The sequence below is a fragment of the Mus musculus genome, chromosome 3 (genome assembly GCF_000001635.26).
Source record: "Mus musculus strain C57BL/6J chromosome 3, GRCm38.p6 C57BL/6J".
NCBI lineage: Eukaryota > Metazoa > Chordata > Mammalia > Rodentia > Muridae > Mus > Mus musculus.
This window is the reverse complement of record NC_000069.6, coordinates 10086938-10093328: the sequence shown is the minus strand read 5'-3', so window position 1 is coordinate 10093328 and position 6391 is coordinate 10086938. Positions and strand designations below refer to the sequence as shown.

The 6391-nt window shown below is 43.8% G+C and overlaps 1 pseudogene across 1 annotated transcript; it reads right to left on the bottom strand.

The window, feature by feature from the left end:
• Positions 1-766: 766 nt before the first annotated feature.
• Gm9833 (predicted gene 9833) lies at positions 767-5052 on the bottom strand (annotated as a pseudogene). The gene is made up of 2 exons (NR_045710.1): positions 3711-5052; positions 767-1084 (listed from the first exon to the last, which is right to left on the bottom strand). The product of NR_045710.1 is annotated as a predicted gene 9833 (transcript).
• Between the last annotated feature and the right edge of the window lie 1339 nt (positions 5053-6391).

The following is a 6391-nucleotide window of genomic DNA, read 5'->3' as shown; positions in this document are numbered from 1 at the left end:
GCTCTGAAAGTACACAGTTGTGAGTGCTACACAACTTGGTGAGTGTATTGGGAGTCTCCAGAAGATAAACTGAAAACGAACCGTACATAAACATAGTTGGACTGGGATGGGACTCATTCAGTAAAGTGTGTGCCCTGCAAACAGACAGATCTGACTGATTCCCCAGAAGCTGTGCTCGCCCGTGAACTCAGCTCTGAGGCAGTAAAGACGGGAGGATCTCTGGAGCTCCCTGGGTAGTTTGTCTAGAGAAATAGCTAAGGTCTAGGTTCATCGAGAAACCTTATCTCAAACTATAAGGTGGGGAGAGATTAAAAAGATATACTGTGTCAACCTGTGACAAATGCACATTCACACAGACATGGAATGTAAACAAGCATATGAACACATATAGAATCTTTCTCTCTCACATACACACACACCCCTCCCTCTCCAATGTCTCCCTAGAGACATTGGCCTGAGAACCTGAGAGGGACATGAGAGGGGTGAGTGGAACGGATGAACCATCTGACAGGTAGACAATCCGGCCAGTCTCAGAATAACGAAGAGGAAGCGTCTCTGGCTCCCTTCCCCTTACGTTGTTAGCTTATTCATTCTTCCTCAGGCTGCACTGGGGCAGGGGAAGTCGCCTGTCAGGGAGAGCATGACTGAGTGTGTACACAACTGCCTGTTGCTTCCAGATGGATCACTGCAGGATGGAAATTCCCCATAATCATTCCAAGCTGGTGGCGACAGCCACAGAAGGTGTCAGGAAATGCAAGAGAAATGGATTTGAAAACTGTTTTTAATAAATATTTAAGGCTCACACAGTGTGTCAGTACAGAAACACTTGTTCCAGTGAGCTCAAACTAAGCTCACCAGCACCTAGCGTGCCACTTACTTATGTCACTACTTTTTACAAATATATGACCAAAGCAACTTTAAGAAGGAAAGGTTTGCTTCGATTTCATTGGAAACTATAGGCCATCATGACAGACGGGGCAGGGCAGCAAGAGCTTGAGGCTGGTTATGTTGCTTCTGATGTCAGGAGTCCAACTTAGGAATGGTGTTGTCCACAGTTAGAGTGAGTCTTGCTATCTCTGTTAATCTAGAAACACACAGGTTTGTTAGGTGTCAAGTCAACAATAAAGTATTAACCACTATACCTGGTCAAAGCATTTCAATTGTGCCCTCCTCCATATGACGATGTACCACTGGGTGCCCTGAGCTAAGCTTAAGCATATACTCCTGAGTTCTACCGTTTGGTAAATAAATCAAGGCACCTTCTTGACATTCTTTCACGCCTAGTGGGGATAACATGATATTCCAGGAAGCAACTGGCACCAGGCTACCCTGCTTCCCGTGTAATCACTTCACAGGAGAAAAGAGGACAGCGCTGATGTCAGAGAGCAGGAGGTGGCTTACGATGCTGGCGGCAGAGTCATAGTCACTGACAGACTTTTGGCACTGCATAGAATCTACCTGCCAGCAGACACCCAGACTGGACCCACCACTTGGGCCACCTCTCCAAGCACACCTGCTCCCAAGTGATTGCCTGGCAGTGATTCCCAGCCCACTGTGTGCCAATCAAAGCAGGCACAGGGCTTCTGTATCTCAGCCTTTAGGATCCAGGCAAGGGTGGAAAATTTTGTTGCTTGGGCACTTGGAAGCCTGGTCTTTGAGACTCTGGATCCTTAGGGAATTGGCAACAGCATGTTAAATGACAGCAAATTTACTACAACAGCCCACATGACATACTTTGCATGCAAAACTTTAGCATTTGGTATTTTTCTTTTGATTTTTCCAAGATGCATTATAATAAAACTGGTTTTTTTTTCCAAAATTTAAACACATTTAATATTATTTTCATAAACTCTTCAATACTTTAACCTTAATTCCATTTCAGGAAGTGTTTTTTCTTTTAATTTAATCTAACTTTGAAAACAAAATTTAAATTTAAAGTTCATTTACAATTTAAATCAAATTTAATTTTAATTAAATTAAAATTTTAAATTTAAAAAGCAACAAAAATAAATCAGAATTGGCGAAGGATCTATCAAAGAGCAGATGCTGTGATTTTGGTTTCTAATAATTCATTCAAAAACAGAAAAGTGGGACACAATTTGAAGAAACTTTCAAACTATTACACTGCTCTATAACAGGAATTAATGTTTAGAAAACAATACTTTAACAAACTAGATATTTCATATCTTAGTCATTAATTGGTATTCAGTCAACACTAAATTGTAAATGAAAGATTAAAACGCAATGTGAGAAATACAAAAATTTAAGTGTTAACATGTTAGCAAGTTAAAAGCACGGTTTAAGAGTTGAGAATAAAAATTAGCATATACTGAAAATTGTACACTTCAAATGCTAAATATTAATTGCATTGAGTAAAAAATGTGCTTTAGCTATCACAACTCCACGAGAACAGCTTCCTAAGCTGTTGAGCCATTCACCTTAAAACTGTCAGCTCTCAGCATCTTACTCTAAGACGGTGGTTCTCGCCCTTCCCAATGCTGGGACCCTTTTATATAGTTCCTCATGATGTAGTGAACCCAACCATAAAATTATTTTCATTGGTATTTTATGACTGTAATTTTGCTGCTGTTATGAATCCTAATGTAAACGTCTGTGTTTTTCAAGGCTTTCAGGGTCCCCTATGAAAGGGTCATTGACCCCAGAGGCTGAGAATCACTGTTCTAGGACATTTGTCAGAGAAAACAGAGCTGAAAATTCTAGACAGGTTGGAAAGCTGCGCACCCCAGCCCTGCACAAAGGCGGGACCTCAGAAGAAGTTGCTACAATAATGAGAGAAAGTAGACAGCAGAATCCCTTCCTTCCACCCAAGACTGTCCAGACCATGTGTCTTCAGCAGCTCCAATGGAGTGCCTCTCCATGCCCAATGTGCCTGGTTCCATGCTCTACAATTCTACCCTACTTTCAGGAAGTAAAGGGACGGCCCATTAAAGGAGAGTAACTGTTAGGCTCAATCTCTGTTTACTCATAACTTCTCAGCTCTAATGAAAAACAGGGGATATGACGGGGAGGGATTTGCCAAATGAACAAGGAGACAAAACCACTTATTTTTAAAAAGCACCTGTGAAACAGCTTTTGAAGTTTTTTTTTTTTTTTTTTTTTTTTGCATTCAGTCAAATTTAATAACCACTAGAAAAACATTTACTCAATTGACATAATCCATAAGCATCTCTTAATGAAATTTATAAAAGTCAGTACAGGTTTATATACAATTTTACTTTAAAATTGTTTTTCTCTACGTAATATGCAAACTTAACAATAGTTTACCACAAATATACGTGATTTCAGTATTATACACTGTTCTTGAATGCCTTACACTGTAATGCACACAGTAAATCAAACCATCATTTTCCAGGTTTCAACACTCTCCTGCTGGCCCCTCTTCCGAGACTGTGCAGTGTATGCAGTTAGTGTAGGAGCAGTTTTTGGCATAATATTTGACAACCGAATTTACTGGTAAGCTTTAAATAAGTGTCACTCTTAACATAAAACATAATTACAGAATTTTTGAAGTCTGATGGCTTAGTAGTATAGTTTCTCAAAACCTTCACTTCAACAGCTATTGCAGTCTCAGCTGACTCCTTCAAAACTGCTGGTGGCTGCTTTTCTCTCCTGTCCTAGTCACTGAAGACAGCCATTCTTCCTTTTCCTTGGTCTCCATGTTCACACCTTCCCCGGCTGCTGTTGCTTACCTGGCCACATTGGCTGAATTTCTCTTTTAATTTCTGCCAAGTCAAGTCAAAAGGAAGATTTCTAACAAATATCTGGTTGCCTTTGGAGCCTAATCTGTCTCTCATTCCGCTTCCCATGGGACCTGATAAAAACCCTCGGTCTACATCGATGCTCCTTTCCAGTATGGCTCCAATGCCTGGCCCCATCCTGTCGAAGCTGGAGCTCATGCGGTCCAGTCCCATGCCCATGCCTCCAGTCACAGTGCTCATGCCGCTCATGCTGCCGCCTCCCATTCGGCCAACTCCACCAAAGCCTGCCATGCTATTCATTGCTTCCAGACCACCAAACCCAACTCCTCCTCCAATTCTATTCACTCCTCCAAAACCCGGACCATCCATTCCCATACCACTTGGACCCAAATTTCCCATTACACCAGTTATGTTCAGCTGGCTGGCACTAATAGGCTGTCCACCTGGACCAAGTCCCATTCCAATGCCTCCAAGACCACGTGGTAACTGTGATGTCTTACTATCATGTGAACGGTAGTCTTCATGAGGGACAGATTTGTCATCCATTTTCACATGCATAGGTCTATCAAATAAAAACTGCCCATTGAACATGGAAATTGCTTGGACTGCTTCAATTGCCTGCTCAAAAGTGACAGTGCCCATGCCTCTGCTCTTGCCATCCTTGTCTTCTTTAATATCAGCTCGCTTCACAGTTCCAGCTATGCTGAACACTTCCTTTAATTTCTTCCAACCAACTTTGAAGTCAAGATTAGCAACAAAAATTGTGGAACCAAGTCTACCAGCCTGCAAATTGCTGATAACCTCAGGAGGAATGTTTGGATTATTGAGAATGGAAGGTGGTAAATTCACCAACCCAGATCCCACATCGGAGGCATGTGATCCTTGAAATGATGTTCCTGTTCGCTGCAGTGCCCGGCGAGCATTTTCTCCATCCGGATCCTCTTTAATATTCAAAGGCCTTCCACTAAGGTCATATTTGTTCATAGTTTCTAATGCTTTCTTTACAAATTCTTCATCTTTGAATTCAACCACGCCACAACCCCTTGATTTTCCTTCCGCATCCTTAAAGAGCTCCACGTATGTAACCTCACCAACTTTTTCTCTCATCAAATCTTTAATAGCCTGCCACTTCATGTCATAGGGTATGTTGCTAATGAACACTCTGTTCCGATTTGGACCTTTCTTTTCTCCAGTGCCCGAATTCTTATCTTTTGAATAAGGATGGAACCGATTGGCCTTCTTATTTCCTGTAGACTTTTCTTTTAAATCAGATTTTTCTTCCTTCACTGACTCATCATTCTCCATTTTAACGCCGTTGGCGCTGCTGCGCGGCGGTTTCTCGGGCTCGCCGGGGTGCGTGTCTCGCCGCGGCTCAGCCGGTTGCTGCTGCGAGCCGTCGTCACCCGCGGCCGCCTCGGACTTGTCGGCATCGGCCATCCCGCCGCGGGCTCCGCCTCGGCCGCGATGAGGGCTCCGAGCGCTACAATGGCGGCGGCCGGACGCTTTTGAAGTTTTAAAGACAATGGCTCAACTCTGCTACCAGTGATTAGAGATGCTTTCTCTTTTTTTTTTTTTTTTCGAGACAGGGTTTCTCTGTGTAGCCCTGGCTGTCCTGGAACTCACTCTGGAGACCAGGCTGGCCTCGAAATCAGAGATCCGCCTGCCTCTGCCTCCCAAGTGTTGGGATTAATAAGCTCCTTCCTGTAAGGAGCCACCAGATGCCCTTCATTCAGTCAGAAATCTGCTGGGCAGCCCCGTGGGGTTCCACTTCCTCTTACTGGGAGGATCCCCACCCGAGCCCAAGGGCAGGGGCAGTGTGAGTTGAGTACCTAGGGCTCTGAACCTGCTCACTAATTGAGACTGCTCACCATGTGCTTGCACCGGTGGGAAGCATCTGGAAGGATGTAAGATCAGACATGCAGTAGTAGTAGAGATAGGAATCGCAGAGAACTTCCACCCACAGAGATACCCCGGAGATGCCCTTACTCCACGTGGATGCTCTTCACACGTTACCCAAGAGACCACATGTTTCTTGGGTAAAGAACCACATGTTTGCCCAAAGCAAGAAGTGAAACTATAGAGTTGAGAGTTGGGCGGTTGTCTGATTGGGAATTGATTAAAAAGTCCCTTATATTTAGATACTCTGGGAAACATGGACCAAATTAAACTTTGCTCAAACTTTTTCCTTCCTTGTTTTTACAATTTTAAAAGTCCAACTTGCATTGCAAACATACTCACTGGGCATAGCCAAACTCCCTGGCCCAGCCCCTTAAAGAAAACTGAGTGTTGTCCCCAGCCTCCAGTATCCCCCAAGCCATCCACTGTGGAGAGCTACACTTTAACATCCTTATCACAGGGTTTAAAAGTTCCCTCTGATGGATTCCTGTCTAGCTGTAGCTGTGTCTGTGTGTGTGTGTGTGTGGGGGGGGGGGCCTGTCACCAGAAGCCTTCTATGTCCCTATTTCTCAACTGTGAAATTTCAGTCACCAATACCATGGTGAAAGTAGCTTCTTTGCCCTTTACAGTCAGCAAGAACATGGACCATGGACTTGAGACATCTGTGTGCTCCCTGGTATCAGCATGCTGCTGACCTCACCATGGTCTCCTGTGGCAACGCAGAACATGGACATCAACATGGCTTCAGGTGACAGTCGAGACCACACGGGCCACGG